Source organism: Apus apus, chromosome 8 (assembly GCF_020740795.1).
Source record: "Apus apus isolate bApuApu2 chromosome 8, bApuApu2.pri.cur, whole genome shotgun sequence".
Lineage (NCBI taxonomy): Eukaryota > Metazoa > Chordata > Aves > Apodiformes > Apodidae > Apus > Apus apus.
Window position 1 is genome coordinate 6,104,099 of NC_067289.1, and position 12,877 is coordinate 6,116,975.

Below are 12,877 nucleotides of genomic sequence, written 5' to 3' on the forward strand. Positions count from 1 at the left end.
CAAAGTTGGAATATATGCTAAAAATGGGGCAACATTGTATTTTTGAAACCTGACATTCTTTTAATGCTTGGTATGGGCAACAGGTTGCAATCAACAATAGCGACTGCAAACCCTCTCTTACAGCTGTGCTGGGCACAAATAGGGATCTCAGCAGGGCAGGAAAGCCACAAAACAAAGGAGCCCAAGGCAGCCTCCACCTGGAGCTTCCTTTCCAGGCTCCTCTGGAGACTAAGCTTATGGATTTGCTTTGTAGATTCTTAGTGCCAGAGCTCTTCCCTCCCCCTGTCCCCTGGAATGAGCAAAGCCCTCCCTCCCCATCAGTGGAGAACAAAATCCAGCTAGTAGTAGCTGTCCTGCCATTTCTTGCAGGATGCTGGTTCCTCTCCCCTTGAACACACAACTCTGCTGTATCTGGAAGTGGTCGTTTAACAATCTAAATTCAGGCACTTATCCTAACACTTGTGGAAATCAACAGCAAATGTGATGAAAACTCTATAAGCAGCTGAGAAGGAAAAACCAGGAGAAACAATTTCAGTCAGGATCTCATGAAGTGTTTTCCACCAGTAAGTCTCAGAGACTGCTGGTGCTTTTGAGTTTATATCTGCATCACAACTGACAGATTTTGAGCAAGGTATGGCTCTCCATGATGGACTTCTGACAGCGCTTTACGAGCAGCTATTATGGCATCCGTAGGTTCAATCACATTTCAAAAGGACACTACTTCCTTTCAACACCAGGATATAACTACTTATGCCTAGGGATCTGATGTGTCAACTTAAAAATCCCAGAGAACAACCAGCAGCAAAGGCACTGCTGGCTCTAATTCTTCATTGAGTGTCCCTAAGACAGTTCCTTAATCCAAACTTCCAATTTCCTCCCACAAAGCATGGCTAACACTTCACTTCTTCCGACCTCCATCAGACACTCCTGCACAGATGATGCTCTCCCAGCAAGGCTTTTTCCCATGCACTGAACACAGCCACAGCACATAAGCATCACCTGGCAGGGCAAAAGTAAGAACTAAGGGATGGCAGAGACAATTCTGACTTGCTCAGTGTCTTGCCCTTGCTGTGAAGAAATCTTATTTTGAATATCCACTACCATAGCTGGATTTTTCAGCCTGCAGACAGCTTGTCTACCTGGCCTAACTTAAATACTTTTGACCACAGATTCATCTCATCCCGTTCCCAATTATCAGAATATTTAGCATTCTTCAGATCCTGACAATCCATGCCTCTCCCTCACCACTTCCCAGGATCTTTGTATACTTGTCATTATCTAGTATTGCCTTTGATTGTTCTTGCTTTTTCTTTTTACTGTCATCTCTCATTACACACCTTGAGAAAGGTGAATTTCCTGGAATAAGGCTTATCACTGTCTGATCAAATAAGGGAGCCAGGAGCTATTTACATATTTTCTGATAAGCAGTGAGAATGTCCTGATGGTCCTGTAAAACCCAAAAGGAATTGGCTTTGTGTTGTTCCTTATCTTTTGCTTGTCTATTCTTGCCCAATTCTAATCAACTAACAGCATTAAACATACTTTTACCTATTGTTATAACATTATTTGGAGGAAAAAACAGTATTGTAGTCTTAAATTCCACAATTAAAGAGGTTATACTACCAATACTTTGCATTTAAAAATAATGCAAATTACTTTAAAAGTATGACTTTTTCATATTATTTACCAGTTATTTTCTGCCTGAACAACTATTAGCTTCCAGCTGCATCTCATTTCTAGTTTTTTCCATGCAACTGTTAGGGCAAAAAATGTATTTTGAAATATATTATTAACTTAAATTCTTTACTTTTTTTATAAGGAGTGCAACTGGTGTTTGCTTGCTTCCTTAGGGTTTTTTAAGGTTGACATTTTATTTTATTAACGTAACTTTAAGGATCTGGAATCTTACAAGAAAACCCCAAAACAGAAAACACCACCCACCCCACCTACACACACAGAGCAGATGATGTGCTTACACCAGTGTCTGGAAATACTCCGTAGGGTTCTTCCCTCCCTGGCACGGGATGACCCTGAGAATGGGGAATGGGGGTGCTCAGCATTTTGTTTTCACCTATTATTATTATTACAAACCTATCATTTACCTATTATTTCACCCTTGCCTATTGCAAACACAACAGATTTCTGAGTGTTTCTCGCTCTATAGCTAACATGTTTGAAAGTAAAAGTATAAGATGACTGACTACCAGTGGAGAGCCATTTGCTGTCAGCAATGCATGACCACTTTTGAAATCACAGCTGAAACTCTCTCGGAGGCAGATCCTCAGATTTTAACTGTTTCTACTCAGACCACATTCAAAACAGGCTGTGCTAACAACAAACAAAATGAAAACTAAGCCAAGCCACAGTCTTGGGAGAATGTGTGAGCAGCTGTGAGAAGTGAGCACACTAACTGCCTCCACAGAGGCTGCTGGCTGCTTTCAGGGACTGTGTTATTGCTCTGGTGGGAACTCTCTTGTTCCCACTAATTTCATTCTTTAATTTTTCATTAGATACTCGACTTTCAAAGTGCATAATTCAAAGTTTCATCTTACTAACAGCACTTATAGAGCCCTAGCACTTAGTGCACTTCTAGCACACCTGCTTTGAACCTGTTTAGATTACAGTATAAAGAACACCAATTTGGTCAACCGAATCACACAATCTCAGAATCACAGAATCCTAGGGGTTGGAAGGGACCTCAAAAGATCATCTAGTCCAACCCCCCTGCCAGGCAGGTTCACCTAGAGCACATCACACAGGAATGCATGCAGGCAGGTTTTGAATGTCTCCAGTGAAGGAGACTCCACAACCTCTCTGGGCAGCCTGTCCCGGTGCTCTGTCACTCTCACAGGAAAGAAGTTTTTTCTGAAGTCGGTCGGTCCCCTATGACTCCTCCACAGTCTTGACAGTCCCACTCATCCTGCCCCTGACATTCACTTGGAGCAGTGTCTGCTGCAAGCAGACTAAAGGAATAGCTATTATTTTTTTGTTCTTGTAATCATTAAAATCAAATCCTGCTGTGGACACATTTCCTGAATTTTAAAAGGGCTTAACTGGGTGCAGTTTGGGCACAACATTGACTTTAAAGCACTACAGATACACCATTTGCACAAAAAACCCACCATCCACACAGGGAGAATTGGATTACAAGATTCCTGCCAAGAAGTAAATTCCACTGTCTCGATCCAGATGAGCCTGACCCTAATACAGAACCTTGAAGATGGTGAAGAAGAGGCCTAAAATGTACAACTCCACACATCCATCTGCCACAATACCATATCTCAGTCCAAATGCTTACATCTGAAAATCCTTCTTAGCTTGTTTTTTCAACAATCATACTAATTTATGTTCTGGCAAGCTGCTGATGGAAACGGTGCAAGTTCTGTGCAGTTCTGTGTGTGATACTTTATTCAGATAAATTTTACCGAGCTGTTCCTTCATCTTGCCGTACCTGACTGTAGTACTGGAATGAGAATACAGAACTCTACAGAACAGGGCAAGGAGGCTGAGAAAGTGGTGGGGCATCCTCTGCTACAGGGGTAGGAAATGAAGGAGTAAATGAGAGAGAAAGAGGTGCTGACAGATACGCCTTGGGAATGGGTAAGGTTGCCGAAAGCGTTTCTAGGTGCTGGCACTGCTGGAAGGTGGGTGCTTGCTTGCTGCCTATGCAAAAGGAAAAGCCAGCTGAAGAAAGCCCCAGAAGCAATCTTTAATCCCCAGCATCAGTCACTCCAGCTGCTCTCTGTGAACAGTATCTGGGTGAGAGTCTCAAGGCTCGGGTAGCCCAGCTGCCTACTTGGGGACCCTGGGGGACAGGCAGCAGGGCTGACAGATGCATGAAAGGCCCATGAACTGTGTGGCTCCTGGGCAGGTTGCAAGGGCTGCAGAAAGTAATGTGTCAGTGCACTAGGTACCGCACCAGTGTATCGTAACTAATCACCCCTGGACCACAGAGCTTGCTGTCTAAGAGGAAGCATTGCACTCACAGCCTTGACCTTGAAATGGTCCCGAAAGCCGGGCTGCAGAGGCACGAAGCAGCAGAAGTAGCTGCATTCAAGAGGAAAGACAAGCCTGCGGCAGGTGGGACACGGGGTAGCACAGTTCTGCACAATTCTGTCGCGCCGTGCAGCCAAGCGCAGCTCCGCTGGGAGGGCGGCTCACACTGGGCTGTCTGGCACAGCACCTCACCTCACCACGACCCCGAGCCTCTGCCAAGCTGCTCACTGAGTTTGAAACACACTGCACTGGCACTGCAGAAAGAGCCAGCCACTTACCCACCTGTGAGCCTCCCCTGTGCAGCTCCCAGGCCGCTCCATGCTCAGCGTTTCCTTGATGCAAAAGGGCACTCATGCTGACAGCTGCGAGCGAGAGGTTCCCTGTGAAAGAGCAAGAATGCGTGTGGGATTTGTTTTAAGACAGTAGTCTGCAAAGTCACTGTAATGCTTTCTAGAGTCCCTGGGATATTTTTGTATCTGTTCATACAAGCTCTACCAACTGCTATAAAATGGAAAAGGCTGTAATAACAGTATTACACGTTAAGGATGTCTTTAATTACATGTACAATATCTATGCAAATGCTAGATAGCATCTTCTGCATGAAAGACAGGGTTGGTTTGTTTGCTTCTTATTGTCACAGTATGGAATCTTATTGCTTCTTATGATGCAATATTCATTTGGTTAGACTTAATTTAACTGTTTGTTGGTAATTAAATGAACCTTGCTTAAATCAATAAATACCATACCATCACAAAGTATTTGTATCATAGTGGCTCCTAAAATACCTCCATGAGGATAGATCACTATTGTTCAAGAGATTTTAAAAAGTACACAAGAAAAACAGGGCCAGACAACCCCATCTGCCTTATAGTGCAAGGAAGCTGCTGCTGAATGGCAGGTACCTGACATCTCTGGAAATGAAGTGTGGGTGCCTGTTTGGCACCAAAAAAAATTTTTCTCTATCAGATATTAGTTTGAAAACCTTGGCCTGAGTGTCATGTCCAACATTACACCATGACTCACTAAAACAGCTTTTCATTCACAGCTCTTCTTTAGCTACTTCGGTCTGGTTAAATCCTCAAGCACTGGAAAGTAAGTTCATAGTGATGATGCTCCTATGTAGTGTCAGTCACCAAGAGGTAAAGTAGCTTGACTAAGGTAGTGGTGAACTCAGTGGTTTACCCTTAACTGTACTGCTGTCATAACTGTGTTAAGTAGTTGGGCTCCTTGTTGAGTAGTATTAAACAGCTCAGGCTCTTGCTGAGTCACTGGAACAGTCAGAACTCCAACAATCCTGCCACTGACAGTGTAGACAGTTTTGATTCCTTACTTCTCCTGCATGAATGTATCAGTGAAGCTTAAGCCCAGACTCTCCCTTGCAGCTCTCAGGAAGAGATTGCTCCCAGACTCTCTCTTCCAGCTCAATGACAAGGGAAACATTCAGTGTGGGCCAGGAGAACATATACCCAGCAATGGATTACACAAGCATTTGTGAGACAGCACTGGAATGTCAGCATACAGGATCTTTGGGTCTAGCCCCAGCTCTGGAGGCAGCGAGCAGCCTCATTCATCAGAAACAAGAGGCCAAGTCACACCAGCAGGTCGATTTGTTTTGAAAGGTGATATGGCAAAGCAGAGAACCTTGCTGCTTTTTAAGCTGTGGCTCTATTCCCAGCTCTATACACAGCCCACTCACTGGCAGTTTACCTGCAATACAGGTGAATGACCACTCCTCCCTACAGGAAGGATAACTGGCCCTTAGGTGTGTATATGCTAACAACAGAAGTGGAGCATGTGGGATTAGACATGATGGGCTTCTGGGCAGCAGCAAAGAGAACAGAGCGTATCTTGCATCTCCTACACTTGCTTTTCCCTTGTCATTCTGCAGTCTGGCAGGAGACCTGCCAAATGTGTCAGGGCCACATGAAATGCGTGACACTTGTGAGCCCTGACCTTGTGGCCCCTGGGCTGATGGTCAGGTCTAAGACACAGACCAAAAGGAAATGATGAAGGTCCTACTCAGACCATAAAGGACTGTGGGACTGCTGTCAGTGTGTTTGCTTATTCTGTGATTTTTGTAAGTTGGAAAAAAACCCTGTAATAACAACAAAGCTTTTGACCTCTCTGCTATGTATAGCGATTCTCTTATATCTGCACGCTGCATGTGCTTGTTGATGTCAACGCCCTGCAACTGAGCCACTGCCATCTAGCACACACAAGTCCTCATTATGTTGCATAACAAATTACCTTTGTTGCCTAACAGAACAGCACAGTAGAGTTTGTTGTTGCCTCATGTAAACTTTAGTCTTGCGAATTCCATTTTGCACTGACGCATTGCTGCTGCCTGACAAGTGCTTTCTTTCTGTTAACCAGCGAGCTTCACGATATGCAGGCAGCCACGGATCCTGAAAAACAAGTTTAGAGATCCATAAATACGCCACCATTATATCTGCAAAACAATCGGCCACGTGGATCCCGACTGCTGCCCTAACACTGGGCTTAGAGGCTGCAGCTACACATCCTGGGAGGCAGCACCCTGCATATTCATTCCCAGTGGTCATCTGATGTTTTCAGTTACAAGAAAACACAGGAGCATAAAGAAACAAAGAAAGTGGCAGAACAGCAAAGGAATTTTAAACCAACAAAGAATTCATGCTGTTGGCATTTTAACGTTATACAATTGCCTTTTAAATGGATTTATCCAACTGCATTACAGCATCTTGTTTTCAGTGTTTAATTGCTGGTTTTAACTGAATAGTATTAGTTACAATGCTTACCTATTTAAGAACAAAGTGTGGAAAATGTTAACAAATCCAGCCATATGATTACAAAATGCTAAAACCTCACTAGACACTTCTTCTGAGTCTTCTTTATATATGTTCAGCTTATATTTCAGGAGAAGAAAAACATTTATTGCCAGGTTTCAAACAATGTCTCCTTTCTTAAAACATTTTAGTTGGCAGCTTTTTCTATTGGCATATGACCAATACTCTGTATAAGTGGAAAAACAGTGGTGATATCCACAGGCCAGATTTTGCCACTTGTTATAATGAGTAATGCTATCTTATCTTCATATGCGCTGGCCATACCCTCTACTCAGAGCACTGCTGGAAGCTCACTGATAGCTGTTCTCCACTTTCTCTGGACAAAATCCAAAGAGGAAGAAAACCCAGTCATTACATAAGCAAACTTCAGTAAAGTCTGAGATCTGGCCTGTTGGGATAACCTTAAATAAAGGTAACAAAACCAGGACGCCAGCTTATTTAAAGACGCAGATACTTTGACATCCCCTCCTACTCCTTTGGGAAACACACATTTCACTCTCCAATATACAGTGGTCTCAAGCACTCTCCAAATTGTTCAGCAATAGCTGAACCTGCTTTTTCATCAGTGCTCCTTTCTGTACCACTGACTGTCATTTCCACTGCTCACCCCATCCCATACATGGCCAAGTAAGAGTCATCAAAGAAATAATTGGAGAACCAATGGGTGAATGAGTTACTGCTGAGGGACTTGGTTTTGTGAGTGTTTTCTGGCTGTAGTTAGAAACATTTCAAGCCAAATTTCAGTTACAGAGGAAAAAATAAATGCTAACCCAGTCTAGGCTTTTTATGAGATATTTGTACTTCAGTAAAGTAATAAGGCATTATTGTTTTCAGCCATTGCTGCACACATTTAATTGTGCTGATAAAAAACTTCTACCTGGATTTTACTGCAAACAGTTTTGCAAAGCCTTCAGGGGATCACGTGGCTGTTCAAAGAGGGCAGGAAGGTGTCTGGATGTTTTAGGTTTGGGACAGTGAAAAAATAAAGTATCTTTGTAGGAACCTGAAATATGTGAGCACTGTACAGCTGTAATTATGTGAAATTACACAGCTACTCTTTCATCTGATGGAAAAATATCATGAGCAGTACTAGCTGGTAATAGGAAGGAAGGGAGATTACATCCTTGCCTGCTTCAGGGTAAAACACCAGCCCTCACACTGTTGGCTACTTAATCTGCACAGAGATGCTGATGATACAGGGCCTGGGAAAACTCAAGCAAATATTGAAAGGTCAGGATTGTTCAGGACATAGAAGTGAGTGAAAGAAAACTTGATCTAAGCACACCCTGGAATTAACAGGATCAATAAAAAGAGGCAGAAGTTTGACTCTTTCCTGTATTCATGTTTGAACACAGGGTTATGGAAGGAAAGTGTGGAAAACTCAGATCTGAGGAAAGGAGATACTTTTTCACACACATATTTAAGATAATGTCCAGAGACAGTGTGGACATTAACAAGACTGGATAGTAATGCAAGTCTTGTTTATGCTTAACATGTTTTGACACTAACGCATATAGATTAAGTACCTGTTGTCAGCTCTAGGCTGACTGGTTATCCCCTTTAAAAATACAAGATGACTTCAATATAACTTGAAAGACAATATTTTAAATTATAAAATCCCTTTCCATACAGCAGGTAACTAACCTATGGAACTCCTTCCCACAAGATTTGAGTTGAGCTGAGACTCCTCTGTATAAAAAAGGATTTAATGTGTATTTATAAAGGGGCTCAATCCCACTTGGGGCAAGGGTAGTAAAGATTTAGATTTTTGTAAATGAACCTTTTAGATCCCCTTGAAGAATGTGCCAGAAGGCCTAAGGATCTCAGCACTGTGCAAATACAGCATGACATGCCCAAGAGGCAGCAACTCACAAGTGCTGTACCTTAACACTTCATTTCTCTTCAACAAAAGCTGTAGCTGACATTTCAGCTCCACTGAGGTTGGCAGCAACACCCTCGGGCCTTCACCTGCCACCGAGAGCAGCGCGTGCACAAGGTGCCACAGGAACACACGGGCCCGCTCCCGAGCTCTGACACCTCTGACCTCACGCACTGTTAAGATGCAGAGCATTGCTGTCGTCCAGCTGCTCCAAGCAGAAGCAGGGCTGTTCTTTATCAGACACTTCACAAATACACTGTAGCTTAAGTCTAATATTCTGAAAAACGTACCGGGGCCCTCAGCAACGCCGCGATTCCAGCCGGCTTCCGCGGCGGCAGGCGGAGCGCAGGGCCCGGAGCGGGGCACGGACACCGGCACGGGGGGGTCCCTGCCGGCCCCGCCCTCGCCGGCCCGGCCGATCGGTGGCTTCGGAGGCCCGGCTGACCCCCCCGGCACCTCCCCGGCCCCCGGGCCCTGCTGCCCCCCGGCCCTGCTGCCCCCGGGCCGCTGCCGGCGGGAGGGGCGGGCGCGTTGCCCCTGGGCCGCCCTCGGGGAGGCCCCGTCAGGCCCCAGGCGCCCCCTGGCGGCCGGGAGCGGCAGCGGCGGCCGGGCCGCCCCGCGCGGGGGCTGCGGGGGCTGCGGGGTCCGCAGGGCTGCCCGGGGCTCCGAGGCGGCCCTCAGCGCCCCGCAGCGCCTGCCCGCACGGGACTCGTGTTTGCTGCAATCAGGGATAATATCCCTGAAGTCCTTTGACCTGCAGAGTCGCTATTCCACGGGCAGAACAGAGAACAGGTGGGGTAACTGAGGATACAGAGAGTTTCATTCCTCTGCTCAGCCAACACACAGAAGTCTTAGTACAGAATCACTTAGAGAAATAAAACACTATAAACCAGCCTAAATGGCAAAACAGCAGGAGAGCATCATGGAAAGCATGCTTGGCCCAAGGCAGGTACTCAGTCTGGAAGCAGAGTGATTTTTCAGAGGAGCTTGGGGCTCACCAGCACAGAGAAGATGCCTGTGGCGGATTCTCCTTTACTCCCAGAAGCCCAGATGTGGTACCATAGTGCTGAGGGGGCAAGGCTCTGTGACAGCCTGGTGTCAGCCCGTGTGTGCCTGGTGACAGCCCCGGGCTCTGCTCCCTGGCTAACTGGCCCTTAACATTTGAGCTGCAAAGCAGTGCTCACTGCTAGATCTCTAGGTCTACCAAAAGACAAATTCCTCGTGTCTGGGGTAAAAAACAAGTTTCTGCTACCATAAAATGAGATGTATCTACCCATCTGTTCCTTTAAAAACGACACATATTTAACGTTCTTACAATATGCAGGCTCCAGCAATGTCCAAAGCCTTTCCCTCTGTGTCTGTGCTTTCACCTACATGTGCCTTTTCTGGCCCAATCTCCTCTCAACTGCCTTTGGGCTATCACTGCAGGGTGAGGGGGTGGCAGGCTGGCTGCAGCCCCTCTGCAGCTCTGACCCAGTTTGCCTCTGTAGCTCAGTGAGAGGGTGAAAGGGATAGGACAGGACTTCAGGAGGGAAGGGACACGCAACTCTGTAGCTTAACCGTGGGACAGGGTAGCCTGAGAAGTAGGTGAACTGCAATGGAAAACGCCTGGGAGCTGTGGGCTTGTCTAAGATGCTCAATTCAGCTTCTCCCATCAAAGGGCAAAGTCTAAGGCCTTTGCACCTCCTGGGAACCCTGTTAACTGCAAAGGCAGCCCTAGCAGCCTCTGCTGGAAACAGAGAACATTGCAGCAAAGCACAGGAGACTGAAGGAGGAGCAAAGGACACCTGAAAACTGCTGTTGCTCTTAAAAGAGACAAAGTAGAGTCCAGGCAGGAGCAGAGAAAGGAACCTAGAAAAGAAAGACAACATTCAAACAAGCTAATTGAGAAGTACTGGAAAAGAGGGGGAAACAGACTGGAATTATACAATTTTTGCCTCTGCCATTCATGTCAGCCTTCTAGGACATGCTGTTTCTCCCTGCACAAAACTACCACGACAGAGTTTCTGCACTTTATGCAGAGGGGTTCCTTCATCTCTAGACAGAAATAATTTGTCTTCAGAAGGATGGGGAAGTTAAACATTAGGCCTATCTCCCTGTCTTCCGTGTCAAAATGCAGCCAAGGCTGCTGCTTCCTCACCACTTTAGCAATACACCTGTCCCCTTCAGGTGTCCAAGGCAGGTCCAGAGTGACAAAGCAAGCCTGAGGGCAGACTGAAATAGTCTGTTGGGATCCAGGGTTCATGGCCAGACACAGGTGTGACCCTGGCTGGAGACCAGCACTCCTGTCACATAGCTCAGGTCTAGACTGAAGGCTGCGGGATGAGCTGAAGGAGGCTTCTGGGCCATGGGCAGGGGTGGGAGGTAGCCCTTGGCGTGCCCCCAGAGCACAAGACAGCAGCTTTTCTGGTTATGGCTTGTGGTGATTCCAGGGACCTCACCAACAGTCATGATAGGGTCTAACAGAAAACAATTGATAGAAGCATGGGGGAAGATCATGCTGATGATGCACAGTACCACGGCTTCAACAAAACAGAGCTGGATCATGGACCCACCAGCTCTCAGCAGCAAAAGCCATCTTCCCTAAAAATAGCCCTTGCAATGACAACAGGTCCCTTCTGAAGTGACTAGACAGAGATCATGGATATCCTAGGAGACAAGACAAAGGAGTAACATATTTGGAGAGTAACTGCAAAAATCAGGCACATTATTTCAGTATTTTGCAATGGTATCTGTGATCCCATAATTAAACTGGGTTTGGAGAAGCAGCTGCAAGTTTCAACAGTTTTCAGTTCCATTTCAAAACCAATATACTCTCTGCCTCCCAGCATTTGCAGCCTGAAGTTCCAAGACAGCTCAAGCTTCACTGTGCTGGATTTCCTCAGCCTCAGCCCCTCTGGAAAACATTTGATGTGCACATTGCATCGCTCCAGATTTTATTCTCATTCCAACTCTGCAAGTACAAATATAGCAACATTCCACTCTCCTAATGCACACTTACAAGTTGTGCTGAAATGTCAGATGCTAAATGGTACAAAAAAGCACTTTACCACGTTCCTGTTGATGTGCAATATAACAGAGAAGGCAGAAATTGCTTTAACATCTGTTGTTTCATTTGATCTGAATACTCTCCTTCTTTCATCTGGCAGCAGTAGAGCTATTAACACTGCAACAGCTTTCTTCAGAGCTTGCAGCAATGCACTGGTAAATACATACCTCGAGAACAATTTCATTTCTGCCGGGTTTTGAATGTGGCTCCCTCTCACCAAACCAGAGCTTCCAGAGCAGAGGGGCTGTAGGAAGGTGAACCCAGCGGAGAGAAGCGGCCAGGCAGGTAATACCCCGCTGCCGGGAGGAAGCCGGGGTGAGGCTAGAAAGCTTCCTACGGCCGCAGCTATTGTCTCACAGCTTCCTGTGCCGCACGGCTAGGGAAGCCACCGGTGACGCAGCCGTGGGGACTGGACTAAGTCGGCAGCAGTAGCAAGGCTCTGCCACCTTAGTCGGGATGGGTTCTTGACCGTCGGTATTGCTGAGTCACTCAAATGAAAGCGATGCAGGGCCATTCCCCATGGTTGGTGCTGGTTCTCATGCTGCTAAAAACAGCCAGTTGGCAGCATTCCTTCTCCACTTTTGTATTACCCACAAAACCCAAGTCAGCCAAAAATTTTGGGATCACAAGATTATTTTCCTCCTTCTGGATGGAAAACAATTTTTTTGACATACAAGAGTCTTGAAAATGAAAAAAAATAAATAAAATGAAGTTTCTGTTCTGATAAATGGAAGTGGAGTGGAAGGCCAGGAAATCACTCCATGAAAATTTCCCAATTGGCTTGAATAATAAGGATATGACCTTGAAGAAGTCAGCTGTCAGAAGTCAGCTGTGACATGAACATTTTCTCATAGCAGAAGATACAATCACTACCTTACCCTGGGTCTTAAGCAATGTGATTGTCCAAGGGAGAAAATGTGTGTTCAGATGGCAGCATCTTGTCCAAAACCAAAACCTAACGCAAGGCACCTCAGGTGGGAGTTCACGTGTCCTTGCACCAACTCAGGTCCTGCCTTGCTGCAAGGTATCTAAGAAAACAGCTGGAGCTTTCTGCCAACTAGGGATGAAGTCTACCTCCTCTTAGAGAAGACTTAAGAATAAATGTCACGGGCTGTTTTGTGCTGCCAT

At 45.8% G+C, this 12,877-nt stretch overlaps 1 protein-coding gene across 4 annotated transcripts in view; it reads right to left on the minus strand.

The window, feature by feature from the left end:
- Positions 1 to 11,987, minus strand: part of PIK3CB (phosphatidylinositol-4,5-bisphosphate 3-kinase catalytic subunit beta) — a 105,911-nt gene extending 93,924 nt beyond the window's left edge. For 2 of the 4 annotated variants that reach the window (XM_051626255.1, XM_051626254.1), the window contains exons 1-3: positions 8,991 to 9,212; positions 6,244 to 6,401; positions 4,279 to 4,376 (exon numbers count right to left, since the gene is read on the minus strand). The gene's annotated coding sequence lies outside the window, so the exon portion shown is untranslated. Of the gene's footprint in view, positions 1 to 4,278; positions 4,377 to 6,243; positions 6,402 to 8,990; positions 9,214 to 11,916 lie in introns of those variants that run through there. The other 2 variants (XM_051626256.1, XM_051626263.1) reach the window with 2 other exon arrangements.
- Positions 11,988 to 12,877: the final 890 nt, after the last annotated feature.